The sequence below is a fragment of the Mustela lutreola genome, chromosome 7 (assembly GCF_030435805.1).
Source record: "Mustela lutreola isolate mMusLut2 chromosome 7, mMusLut2.pri, whole genome shotgun sequence".
NCBI classification, from domain to species: Eukaryota; Metazoa; Chordata; class Mammalia; order Carnivora; family Mustelidae; genus Mustela; species Mustela lutreola.
In genome coordinates, this window is record NC_081296.1 from 66,588,987 (window position 1) to 66,603,351 (window position 14,365).

At 46.3% G+C, this 14,365-nt stretch overlaps 1 long non-coding RNA gene across 1 annotated transcript; it reads right to left on the reverse strand.

Annotated features, from left to right (window-relative positions):
• Positions 1 to 9,824: 9,824 nt before the first annotated feature.
• LOC131835311 (uncharacterized) lies at positions 9,825 to 13,333 on the reverse strand. The gene is made up of 3 exons (XR_009355126.1): positions 13,257 to 13,333; positions 10,765 to 10,850; positions 9,825 to 10,029 (listed from the first exon to the last, which is right to left on the reverse strand). It is a non-coding gene; the product is annotated as an uncharacterized LOC131835311 (long non-coding RNA).
• Between the last annotated feature and the right edge of the window lie 1,032 nt (positions 13,334 to 14,365).

A 14,365-nucleotide genomic window follows, 5' to 3' on the forward strand; every position in this document is an offset into this window, starting at 1 on the left:
GGACACTTACAGATTAAGTATCTGGCTGAGGAGAGGAAAGATAAAAAATACAGGGGCTGCTTGAGCAGCTGACACCCATCCTGTTTATGGCAGCATCCAGAGATGTGTCCCGAAGATCGCGTACTATCAGTAAAGGAGTCTCCAGGCCATTTCACAAACATTTACTGAATACCTACATTGTGCCAGATAACTGGGTTAGAAGCCCAAAACCCGGTGCCTGTCCTCAGAAAGCTTACAGTTTCCTCCCGGAGGAAGACTTGAAAATAACCGAATGCATGTCGAATGCAGCATGAAATGTGTTAATTCTTAGGAACAATGACCGCTGGAAGGTGGAGAAAAATTGAGAAAGCATTCCATTGGGGAAAGCTTCAGGGAGATCGCTTTTGAGTTGGGCCTTGAAGGATGGGGGAATTTTTCAATAAGGAAGACCAGATAAAGCAACCCAGGCCAGGGGCAGCAGAATAAAGAGCTGAACTGGACAATCTGTCTTGGGAGCAGGGCAGGCTGGAGGAGGGGTGTTTGGGTGCACCCCAGGATTCAGGTGGATTCAGGTCTGAATACATAGGTGTCCCTGCAATGCCAGGCTGGAGAATCTGTACTGGAGGCAAAAGGGAGCCAGCAAAGATTTTTATAGAGGATGAGCGACTTGACCAAGTCTGCATTTTAGGAAAGATAAAAGAAGCCAGAAATCAATGAGAGCAAGCCAGTCCCTGTAACAGACTAGGTGGTCAATGATGGGCCTGACCCCAGGGATTGTAGAGACAGACATTCCTCTGACCACCAAACTGCTCTCTCTGGTTGTAAACTCAGACAAATTTAAGTTAAGTGGACCTGGGACTCTTACCCCAGAGGAGCCTGAAATCTCCTTGCACCTTTCCCCCTACCCATTCTTTCCTTAGCTCCCTCAAAGTGCACCTGAAAGAGAGCCAACCAGGCATATAGAGGGTTGGGATTAGTAGGGCAGGAAAACACTATCTCCGAAGTCCAGAGAAGAGGGAAAAGGGAAAGAGGGGAGAGTCAAGGTTGGCCAGCAGCCCAGTTCCCCAGGAGTTGACGGATGTCCAGAAAGGAGGTATATTATTTTACCAGGAGACTTGGCCAAGAGGGAGTGTCACCAGGTCAGGGTGACCTCACATTCATGCCACATGTGGGGAAATGAGGAAACCAAGCCCAGCCTCCCTACAGGGCACTGGGGAGCCCTCACCACATTCACCATGCACAGACCTCTTTCCCCGCCTTCCTACCATCCTTCTCTTCCTAATGGCTTTCCTCCTTGGCCAATATCTCAAGCTAGCCGGTGATGACTATGGGTATTACCTAGGCTCAAGAATGGAACTGAAGGACAGAGCAGCTCTGAACCTCTCTTCTCAGGCAGCACAGGCCCTAGAGGACAGTTGTCATACTCATTTTCTTTACCCACCCCAATCCCCACCTCTCCATCCCCATGTCTCCACCCCCGAGTCCCCACCCCCACTCCAAGCTGCTATTGCTCTGTCTGCTTCATCACAGCAGAATGAGGTCCACAAGGCAAGGATGATGGTAGAGCAGAATTTTTACCTGGGATCCATGTACTTGCCAGACTCACCAGAGTCTCTTCAGTTTTAGGGGCTATGAACCCCTGAAACTGGCTGAACTGTGTACATGGGCTCACACAAACATTTTGAGGGGTGACTCCGTAGCTTACTTACAACAGTTTCCCAAAGGGGCCCGTGACCCTATAAAGGGTTAAAAATCACCAGTGTAGGGGAATGGGGCATCTTGGTGGGTCTGAATAGCTGGGAGGAAGGTCACACCCTCTAGTGACATTGCTTCTAAGACCTCTCTCCCAGGCCTTCCCAGCCTCTCTCTCAGGCTGGTTCTGAAGGACACCCAGTGGCCTGGCCTCCTGCGCTATTGGCCTCTAAGGTCAAGCAGCAGGGGCCCAGCCTCCTGAGCTGCAGGGACCAGAAAAGACTGTCTGGGATAAAGGGGTCAGGGAGGTCAGGAACCTCACTCCCCACCTCTCATCACTGTCAAAGCAGACCCTTCCCTCTGTACCGTTCCTCCCCTTCTAGTACAGGCTATCAGGACCTGCTTGGCTGGAGATCTGGGCTCTGAACCCGGTGACCAACTGACTAACAGCGGCACTCTAGTTGAGGCAGCAGAAATCTATTTTGGAGAATTTTCTCTCTCTCTCTCTTCCCATCCCTTTCAGCCATTTGTTTTCTCCTCTGCTGACTGATGCTGGCTGTAGGAGGAGGGTCCCTGGAGAAAGGCAAAGTTGCTCGGAAAGGGGCCAGCCAACAATCTGGGAGGGATGCAAAGAGTTAAGGGGAGGCTGCTTTCAACAGAAGAGAAAACCCAGCTCCCTATAGAAAGCAGGCAGCGGCCCTCTCCATTGTTTTACCTGGCTATAGGATTTCTCTCTAAGACAAGGAATGGGCTCTAAAACTCTGGTAACTGGATCACTGGGAAGGGAGGTTTTTAAAAAAAACCAGCTGACAGCTGAATAATAGGAATTACCAGGCAGACTGCCCTGGGGTTGCTGAGGTTTGTAACTCAACCCCCAAGGAGGGGTTCGATTGGAAACTGATTTATGGGTATGGTGGGGGTCTTGGTGGGGGTAGTGCTTGACCCCCCCCTTGCCTCTTAACTCCCTCCAGGAGGGATCGTACCCATAAGAAAGACCAGGGACCCAGAAGATTTGAGTGTCCTTCTCTTGCTGGAATTGCTCTAACAGAATGAATTTATCTCTCAGAGCATCATTCCATCTGTCTGCAAAGGAACAGTTGCTCTCTTCTGAGTTGCAATGTGTGTGTGTGTGTGTGTGTGTGTGAAAGAGAGAAAGACAGAGAGAGAGAGAGAGGAGAATATACTTGAATAGACAGACTGGTTTCTGCTAATTGGGTAAGCAAGTGGAGAGACTTGATTTCCCAGTCAATGAGCTCACTTCTTGCTCATCTCTGGTTCAGTGGGATGCAAAGAGAAAAAGCAGGTGCTAAAGAGAAAACATTTAGAGCTCCAGACGTGGGTGGAAAGGAAGAGGCAGAGCGAGGCTGCCATGCGAAAGCTCAGTGGAACCTAAAAGACAAGGTGAAGTCCAGGATCCCATGATTTATGACATTTAGCACACATTCAGTTTCAGTTTGCAGTGAATGAATAAATATACACTTCCAGATTTAAAAATATGAATAGTGTCATGTTGGGGAGTGGGGAAAAAAAAAACCCTGCAGTGGAGGATTTCCATAAATGTCCTCTCTCCATTGTATTTGTCACTAGGGATGGCTGACCTTCCCTGAGTCTCACCTCACCAGCTGAGCCTCCTCCTAGAAGACAAAGGTGATGCTGCCAGGTCTTTGGTACCCTCAGACCACCCTCCTCCTGGCTGAACCTGACAGAACATCTGTGGAGACACATTTATAGGAAAGCTACAAGCATGGCCCTCAGGGGGCAGTGTCCTCAGCTCCCCTCCCCACCCCCAAACTGCTCCCCAGCCCACCGAAAAGATGTAGGCTTTATCTTGCCAAGGAATGAATAGGTCCAACCAAAATACTCTCCTTTTACTCTACTTCACCCAGGACACCCCCATTTTCCTGGGCAAAGGTACACCAGGACATTAGTACATTCTACTCCTTGGGCTTGTCAGGGAAACCTCAGAAATGTTCGGCTGAGGCTAGAATGTTCTGCTGATTGCTATCAAGGAAACCTGCCACCTGGAAGAGCTGGGAAGCAGTCTTCTCTGGGTCTAGAGCCTCCTGGGTTTTGAATCTGGTGCTCGAAAGGATCAGGACCAAGAAGATGAGTTGGATCATCTCTTTCCCAGCCAAGCCCTTAGTCCTACTATCCTGGAGTGGGAGAAAAGTCACTATCAGGCAATGACAGAGGGGTTCCATCTCCCAGGTGTGAGTTCATCACATATCTACTGAGCATACACCATGTTCTAGGCCCCACATCAGAGGCTGGAAATACAGATATCCCTGGGGGAATCCTTGAGCCTATCTGTACCCTCCCTCCCAAACACAAACCCTCATATACACATCTCAAAGGGAAACTGGGGACAGGAGGAAGGTCTTTCAGGGAGTGCTGCAACTGAAAAAGCTAAAGGTAGACAGATTTCCCAGGGAGCCTCAGCCTCCCCCGAAGCAGTCCTGCCTTCTTTCACACAGAGTTATCCTGGAAATGTCCGAGGCCCCATTTCTTCCCTGTTTCCAAGGCTCACCTGTCCTCAGGTGGAGTAGAAAGATGCAAGGAGATTTGAGCTCTGTTCCCAGCTCTACCATCAACAGGTGCCCTCCACCACTCTTGTGTCCTCATTCAGAGGGACATGCCTTCCGTAAACAGGCTGGCTTGGTGGGGCTTAGGACTTTGGGGTCAACATGAGCCTCTTATCCTAATTCTGCCAGAGGTCCCTGAGTTATAACCCAAACAAGTCCCACTGGGTAAGCACCCATGGAATGCTAGAGACTAGACAAAAGGCAGCTCATTTAATCCTGAACGAACCCAAGAGGGAGCTGTTGCCATCCGTGCCATTTTACACTCAAGGAAACTAAGGTCCCTTCTCCACAAAGACAGGCAGGAAACAGCACAATGATCGGAGGCCAACCTGTGATACCTTGAAAGCCAGGGCTCCAGTCCCCTATATCTATTGCCTTAAAGGCACATCCAGTCCTTCCCCCAAAGATGGAATTCACTCCCCTTCCCCATCAATAGCACCCTGGCCCCTGTGCCCCCAGAACAGGAAGGCCAAGCCTGAGGCAGTCAGTCTAGCAAGGTAAATTCCAGCCTCTCTCAGTTGCTACCACTCCCACCACCACCTGCAGCAGAAGCGATTGCATCACCCTGCAGGAAGTGGTCCAGTAGCCGGCATGGGCCCTTTCAGTTCCTACTTCTATCCTTGCCTACACTCAGCACAGGGCCTTATCTTTTGCCCCTACACCGGCCCTGTGGGTTAAGGCTAAGGTGCGTGCCTGGATGGAGAACTATGGTCTGTTGCTTGGATAGGATTTGTACCAGACCAACGGGAGCCCCTTGTCTCATTTCCAAATGCTGCCCGATGGGGGAGGGGAGCCTTGCCAGCCAAAGCGATCAACCAGAGATCCCAGGGCTCAGACAAAAAGTCCTCTTGGATGCAGGAGACAAGTCCCCCCGCAGCCACCATTACCCTGCACCTGCCTTTCAAAGACAAGTACCTGCGTGTCTGGGCCAAGGTGCCAAAGAGCCTGCCAGCACAGCCAGGATGTCTGTTGTGGTGTCTCGAGCCTATTAGATTGGCAGACACATTGCACTTGGCTTGGTTTCCCTTCCTACATTCACCATGAGATCTTCTGGAACGGGGGAAAGATCCTCAGCCCTGAACTTCTGCTCCCGCTCGTCCTGGACTTCCTGTCCCTCTCTGCCAACTTCCTTCTCTCTCTCTCTCCCCCTTGCAGCACTATTCCTTTATTTCCTTAATCTTTCTTCCTACCCTGGTTTCCTCCTGCACTGGGCACTTCTGTCTGGCCTCTCTCTTCTGAAGCAGCCACCGTCAGCTCAGAAAAGGGACTCATAAAACATTCAACGTTTTAGCAGAATTCAATCTGTGTAGAGAAGCTGCTTCCTTTAATGTTATCATCCCCATTTGAAAATGGTTTGAGTCTGAGTGATGTTTGAAATGGCTCTATGAGTGGGGTTATCACTGTCTCTTCATCCAGAAAGCGCGCGCGCGCGAGAGAGAGAGAGAGAGAGAGAGAGCGAGAGCGAGAGAGAGAGAGCGCGCGAGCGGACTGTGCCAAATGGATCTCTCCAGCTCTCAGATGCTCTTTGCACCACCAACCTGACTTACTCCTTGGCAGGGGTTAGGGCACCTGAAACAATGCTTTAGATAAATGCCAAGCTGTTTTGGGACCAGCTTGGCCTGAAATGACCAATACTGGTTTACTTTGTTTAAAAAAAAAAAAAAAAAAAGGGTCAAACTGCAACGTGGAAGGGTGTAATGATAGGGCCAGTCAGGCTCTCTCTCCCAAGGCTTGGTGTGTGCGTGTGTGTGGGAGGGGGTAGTTCACTAAACCTGTTCTAGATGTAATTCACCTCTAAGAAATGAAGGAGGACCTCTACTCTGAGCTCTCCCCGCAGATCAGACCTGGTTATGGAGACTACTCCAGGTTTCATAGACTCCTAAGCATTATCTAGGGCTATGTAAACACTTCATGGAGAAATTAAATGTCACGATCAATCCTGGACTTCACAGCTTGAGAAAAATATCAAAAATTCCCAGATGCTTCAGAGTAGAATCAGTTTTCAATCATAACCCCTCTTACGAAACTGACCTCTGTATAAGCCCCTGGCATAAATTCTTATTAACTTCAGGGAGAAACTATTTCCCCAGCTTATATCCACTCTGAGACAGGGTCATAGACTACGAACTTCACTGCCCCTTGGACTAAGTAAACTCTCAGAAGGGAGGAAAAAAAAAAGAATCTCAATGTGGCTTTGGGTTTAGAATGTAGTTCCCTGAAAAGCAGTCTACCACTTTCCTTGTCTGCAGGAAGGAAGTTTTTGCTTAAATGTTTATTGCTCAAATATTCCTTGAAGGCAGAGACCTTCTGTATTCCATTTCTTTGGTACTGAAACAAAAGAGTGTGTGTCATTATCTTTGAAATGTGATTTCTTTTTTTTTTTTTTTAAGATTTTATTTATTTGACAGACAGAGATCACAAGTAGGTAGAGAGGCAGGCAGAGAGAGAGAAAGGGAAAGCAGGCTCCCTGCTGAGCGGAGAGCCCGATGTGGGACTCGATCTCAGGACCCCGAGATCATGACCTGAGCCGAAGGCAGCGGCTTAACCCACTGAGCCACCCAGGTGCTCCGAAATGTGATTTCTAAGAAATAATTTAGTCTTATATTTGGGGCACATCATTTTATTTGATCTTTTTTGGTTCCTTGGCAATGGGGATCTCTTGCTATTTCTACATGTCTCCAATAAGTTTAACCAAAATCATGATTACTTCTTCTCTGAAAAGAAACTATTTACTTTACACTATTAATTGAGCACATACTATGTGCCCCAAGCTATAATAGGAGTATTAAGAAGCCAAGACGTATAATCTCCTGTCTACCTTTCCCACTGCCTGCCATGTAATTTGCTTACTATAAAATGCGCCTATTTGAAGTATGCAAACTTGGGGTGCCTGGGTGGCTCAGTGGGTTAAAGCCTCTGCCTTTGGGTTAAGCATCTGCCTTCGGCTCAGATCATGATTCCAGGGTCCTGGGATCAAGCCCCACATTGGGCTCCCTGCTCAGCAGAGAGTCTGCTTCTCTCTCTGCCTACCTCTCTAGTTAGTTATGCTCTCTCTCTATCTCTCTGTCAAATAAATAAATAAAATCTTAAAAAAAAAAAAAAAAGCATGGGGGGGCGCCTGGGTGGCTCAGTGGGTTAAGCCGCTGCCTTCGGCTCAGGTCATGATCTCAGGGTCCTGGGATCGAGTCCCGCATCGGGCTCTCTGCTTAGCACGGGGCCTGCTTCCCTTCCTCTCTCTCTGCCTGCCTCTCTGCCTACTTGTGATCTCTCTCTGTCAAATAAATAAATAAAATCTTAAAAAAAAAAAAAAAAGCATGGGAAACATGCTTAAACAAAAACTTAAACACAAATGTTCGGGGGCTCGATCCCAGGACCCTGGGACCATGACCTGAGTTGAAGGCAGAGGCTTTAACCCACTGAGCCACCCAGGTGCCCCAAAATAAGTCATTTTAAAATAATAAATTAAATTAAATAAATATTTATTGTGCATCAACTATGTGCCAAGTATTTTGGTTTGGGGAAATAAAAACTGCAGAGGTCAAGGGGTCTTGTTTAGCGCCCTCCCCCTCCATTCTAGCCAGCATCATCAAGTCATCAAGACACCTCCCTCCACCCCTGCAAACACCTCTCCATTCGAACCCAGGGGCCATTGAAAAAGGAGCCAGGATTCCTTGGGGATTTAATTAGATGGCCAGACATAATGCTGTGAATCAGTTAAGAAGCCAGAATAACAGGATCAGAACAGGGCTTCGGAGACAGACAAATGGGGATTCAAATCCCAGCATTGACACCTACCAGTAATTTGGGAATAATAAATTAATTTCTTTGAACTTAGTTACAGTAACTGTCAGGTGGAAATAATTATAGTACCCTCTTCACATGGTTGCTGGGAGTAGAAATTGCAAAACACTATACAAGTCACCCTAGTAGAGTGCTTTGGAACATAACAGATGCTCAATAAGCTATAGCTATTACTATGTGTTCAGCACTGTGTGGCAGCCACGGGATAAGGAAAGAAAGTCCAAAAAAAGAATGAAAAAACAGGGGCACCGAGTGGCTCAGTCGGTTGAGCATCAGCCTTTGACTCAGGTCATACATGATCCCAGGGTCCTGGGATGGAGCCCCTAGCAAGGCTCCCTGCTTCTCCCTCTGCCCCTCCCCCCAACTCTCTTTCTCTGTCTCTCTCTCAAATAAATAAATAAAATCTTACAAAATATATTTAAAAAAAAGAATGACTCCTGCTCAGCGGAAAGCCTGCTTCCCCCGTACTTGCCGCTGCTCCCCCTGCTCATGCTCTCTCTCTCTCTCTCTCTCAGACAAATAAATAAATAAAAACTTTTTAAAACCAATAAAAAAAAAAAGAATGGAAAAAAAAAAGTTGGCCAAATTTTCAGAATGTTCATGTTCTAGTTGGTGAATCAAACCTAACACATATAAAATATCTGTAGCATTATAAAAAGTAGCATGTAATTTGTCTAAAAATCATATACAGAATATGATTACTATAGGAATAAATAAAACTATAACATATAAATGTTTGACACCAAAGTGCCTGACATATAGTGAGCACTTGATAAATGCTAGTAGTTATTATTAACGGTTGCTTTTGCCTCAGGAGTCTTTCTAAACAGTGGTTTTCAAAGTGTGGTTCCTGATCCAACAGTTTAGCAAAGTATGAAGTCAAATGGAAGCCACGGTGACCTAATGCCTATATGCCACCCTGTATAAGTGGTTGTACAAAATGAGACCTTTGGAAGAAGTAGATTTTCACCCCTAACCCTGCCTGCAATTAGGGAAAAGAGCCAGCAGGCTCCTCAGTTGGGCTTGCTGGTAAAGCAGGAGCTTCCTCTGCTATAGGCTGTTTCAAGGAAGTAGTTAGTAGTGAAAGAAGGGTGAGGTTTGGAATCCTTCCGCACAGAAATCCTGCTGTGCCCCCTTGTCAATTACTTAACTTGTTAGAGTCCCAGTTTCTTCATCTGTTTATAAAAAACAGGGATTAAACAAGAGGACAAACATGCAAGTCCTTAGCATGTTGCCAACCACATAGATGCTCAGGAAATGTTTGTTTCCCTTCCCTTTCCCAGAAAAGGGAAGGAATGGCAGGGGTATGAACGGTCAGCTGTCCGAGTCTCCTCTGTGACCCCCCAGAACCAGTGTCCCTCTGACTCAGTGTCTGTATCTTTCAGAGCTTTTACTAATTAAGAACAGAGTAAGATTTACATGTTAAGTAAATCTTCTCTGATAATTCCCCAGCGGGGGGCTGCAGCAAACTGGTGGTTTAACTCACTTTCAATTACAATCTACAGTCCCAGTCCATAACTTAGAATTTTAAGTAACAGAACATAAGTTTTGTCGTTGTTTTTTTTTTTTTTTTTTGAGATTTTATTTATTTATTTGACAGACACAGTGAGAGAGGGAACACAAGCGGGGGCCGGGGGGCGGGCAGGGAGTGGGAGAGGGAAAGGCAGGCTCCCTGCTAAGCAGGGAGCCTAACGCAGGGCTCCATCCCAGGACCCTGGGATCATGACCTGAGCTGAAGGCAGAAACTTAATGACTGAGCCACCCAGGTGCCCCCGAACATAAAATTTATTTTAATTCTAGAATTATTAATGTAAAAAATAATATGACAGTCTTGTGATACTGTTGCTTCACAGGGGAGACAGTGCCTCCCAGGCTGGACCCATTCCCATGTGAGGTTGGGGCTTTCTTCTGTGCTTTCATTTTTGGGTTTGGGTTCACATTTCTCCATTCTCTCACAGAGTCTAGAGCTGAATTTCTAAAACAAAGAAGAAAAGGAAGTAGAAGGAAAATGAGCTGTTTTCTTTAAAAAAAGGAAACGGTCCCATCTTTTAAATCCCCCTAGCCCACACGGATGCCCACATGAACCCCACATTCCCAGCCTGGGAATCTGAACAAAAATAACACCAGGACTCTTGGGATCGCCACATATGTTGCACTTATTTGCATACACTTAGATGCAAACATACACAACGAATTAACTGGGGTGCCCAGTGGTGATTGCAATCAACCCCAATATTAAAAACTGGCCTGTGGGAAACAGGTGACATGACCACAGGCAGACCATGCTGCTGGCTGTGCTCCAGGGAGGACCAGAATCCTAGTGCAAGAGAGACCTAGTGTCCTCCCTTGATCTCTCTGCTCTCCCAACTTTCTCCCCTTTTCTCCCCTTCCAGATCCAGATCCAACTGCCCTTCCTTCTCCCTTAAGATCCAGGGGAAACCATGGCTCAATGATTCCCTCTTAAGAGCATGGAGTTAAGGTGGGCCTGAGCCCCACAGGATTCCCAGGCTGCAGAGAGCACACCAGTGTGGGAAGAGGGGGCACCCCATAGGCAGTGCCCACCCCCCAAGAGAATCTGCATGACAGTTACACTGGTGGCATGCAAGAGCATGTCAACAGCATGGGACCTTGCAAGGAAATCTCCACGGAGGTGGGCAGAGGCCCAGATTTGGGAATGTGGGGGAATCTGGCCCTGATCTAGAACACCAACCTTTACAGCACACCGTTGAAGTTTCACACTGTCTCCCAGAGCCGCAGAGCCCTTTCTTCTCTGGCCATTGCTGACCAGTGTGACTCCTGGAAAGAGCCAGACAGATAGTTCTAAAGTCTAGATTTCTACTGGCTCCCTGCATCCAATAGGCTGTCACTCAGAACCCTGCCCCACAAGCCTGGAGGAAGTGGGAGGGGACAGCATGTAAGGCAGGATCCACAGCTGGGCCTGTGCTTCCCCTGGGTTACGGGGAAATCTTGACTGCCCTGAACTCTGGCCCCAAATTTCACTTTCAAGGAACTCAGTGCCTTTAAACTTTGAGTTACTTGGTCTTCCCAGGGCAGAGCCCTGGGGGCAAGGTCTCCAGATCCTGTGTGATCCTCAGGCCAGCATCACCCACATGGCGTTGCTACAGGTGCCTTCTCTCCTCACAGGATTGCCCACACTGGGCCCAAGATGGCAGCTGCCAATCTGGAATGCTATGGAAAGGTCCTTTTTCCTCTGGGTTCCTACAGCTTGCCCTGAGGCCTGCAGGTCCACACCTGGAAACCTTTTGGCGTAACCAGAAGGCCCTGTTAGGATCAGCTGTTGATTCGAGAAAGGAGCTGTGGCCTTCCCTACAGGAGGAGCTCCAGCTTCTCTGGGGTAACATTCAACCACAACCTCTTCCCAAGGACCAAGGGGCTTTTCCTCCTATAACCAAAGCCATGGGCCCAAAGCTCTCTCTTTACTGCCCTTCATCCCCTCTCCTGCAAGGGGCTTCACACAGTACATGTTTGGTTGGCCATCGTGGGAAATACTGCTTCAGTGGAGTGCAGCTCCTAAGTGATTAAGTACAATTGGCAAATAGAGCATAAAACCGAAGGACAGTTACAGCCACAGGGAAGAGAACTCTAGGCGCATGTCCATAATCTCTTATCTGAAATCCAAAGGCCAAAATCTAAGCAATAAAAACAAAAACAAAACCCAAGAACAAAAAAAACAAAACAAAACCAAAAATTGCCACATGTGTAACGTATTTGGCATCAAAGCCTATGAAAATGATGTGACGCTATCTGTGATTTCTATCTCATTTGGGTGATTATTACTACGTTTTCCTGCCGGATCAGTACTTGCTTATGGAGTGCTGGCCCAGATCCTGCTGAAGGCGGTAGCAAAATAACATGGAATGTGACCCATAGTATATGTCTCTGACGGTTCAGATAAGGGATTGGGAACACACAGAGTAGGCTATTACGGGCGAAGAATAAATTATACCAAGGTATGAACAGCACTGCTCAGGAGACTATTTAGACTGTGTGGAGTAAGTTGGCTACGAGTCAGACCTGCTGAATTCAGATCCTAGTTCCAACATTGACCAGCTGACCTTGTAAACATTGCCCAATCTCTCTATACCTCCTATTATGAACTGAACTGTTTCCACCCTCAAATTCCTACATCGATGCCCTAACTCCCAGCACCCCAGAATATGACTGTAAGTGGAAAGAGGTAATTAAATTAAAGCGAGGTCATTCGGGTGACCCTCTAATCCCATCTGACCCGTGTCCCTGTATAAAGAGGGGATTAAGACATACGGAAGACACTGGGAATGCACGTGTATGAAGAAAAAGCCATCTGCATCCAAGTGGAGAAGCCTCAGAGGAACCAAAGTGACAGCCAGTGAATTGCTTGACTGACACCTCGGTCTTGGACTTCCAACCTCTAAAAGCGTGAGAAAAGAGTTTCTCTTGTCTAAGGCACTCGGTCTGTGGCATTTTGTAAGACAGCCCTAGCGGACTGACTAATACACCTCCTTTTTGTGGATGATAGTAATAGAACCCAACTGTAAGGGTTGTTATGAGGATTGAATGAGTAAGAATGTAAGAATTATGTCCAATGCCTGGCAAAGTAAATATCATCTATTATTACGTTGAAACAAAGACGTGTCACATTTACTCATTCACTTATACCAAAAAAAAAAAAAAAAAAAAAAAAAATGTATAAGCCCAGCCCATTTCTTGTCCCTGAACTGTAGACCAAAGGCCTACTCAGCATCTCTGTTTAGATGATGAAAGGGTACTTCCCACAGACCGGCCCCTCCTCAATCTTCCCCATTGCAACCGGCCACTCCATCCTTCTGGTCTCTCAGGCCAAAACTTTGATGTCATCCTCACCTCCTCTTTTTCTCATATTTCACATCCAATCTGTCAGTAAACTCCATTGGCCGTGCCTTCAAAATGTATCCAGATTTTGGAACTTCTCACTATATCACTGCTACCCCCCAAACCACCATTATCCCTTGCCTGGGTTGTTGCAACAACCGGCCTCCCAATTCCCTCTCTTGCCCCTTTTGGTCTATTCTCGTCCCAGCAGCCAGAGCAATCCTGTGAACACCCACACCAGATGGTGTCATTGCCCTGCTCAAAACCATGCAACTGTTTCCCATCTCACTCAAATTAAAAGCCAAAGCCTGCAGTGGCCTACAACAGTGAGTGTAAGTGACTCCTGATTACCTCGAGAATCCATCTCCTCCTTCTCTCCTCATTCCCTCTGCTTCAGCCCAGTCAGCCTCCTTGCTGTTCTTCTAAACTGTATTTCAAGAAATACTAAAGGAAGTTCTTCAGGCTGAAGAGAAGTGATATCAGTTGGAAACTTAGATCTACCAGAAGGAATGAAGAGCACTAGAAATGGTAAATACCATGGGTAAATAGAAAAGATCATTTTCTTAATTTATTTAAGAAGAAAATAATAACCATGTATTATGGGACTTTTTTTTTTCAAATTCACAGAAGTAAAGTAGATGAGAGGAATAGCCAAAAGATGGGAAAGGGTGAATGGAAGGTATAGTAAGTTTCTCACATTATTTGTGAAGTGATATAATGTAGACCCAAAGTAGCCTGTACGAAGTTAAAGATGCACATCGTGATCCATAGAGAAATCATTAAAGATAAAACAGATATCCAGCTACAAAGTAAAAAAAGCAACAAAATGAGATAGTACCAAGTAATCAGTCCAGAAGCAAGCATAAAAGGAGGAACAAAGAAACAATGAACATATGGGACGAGTAAAAATTAATAGCAAAATGGGAGACATGAAACTAACCATATGAATAACTGCATTAAATAAAGATGGACTAAGCATGCCACAGAAAAGGCAGAACTTGTCTAACTAGTCTAAAATGTAAGATGTAACCAAGTTTGTTTACAAGAGATGTACTTTAAACAGTGGACAAAGTAAAGGCCATGACAGTAAAAGGATGGAAAAAAAGATGCTACACAAACACTAATCGTGAATAACCTGATTGTATTAATATCAAATAAAGTAAACTTTAGAACAAGGAGTATTGCCAAAGGTAAATAGGAATATTTCATAAAGATGAAAGGATCGGGCCACTTGGGGGACTCAGTGCAGAGTCTGCTTAAACTCTGTCCGCTTCTCCCCACACTTTTGTGCACTGGCTTTCTCTCTTCCTCTCAAATTAAAAAATCTTAAAAAAAGGATGAAAGTATCAGTTCATCAAAAGAAATAACTATCAAAAATGTGTATGCACCTAAATAACAGGGATTCAAAATACACGAAGCAAAAGTTGACAGAACTAAAGGGAAAAATAAACAAATCCATA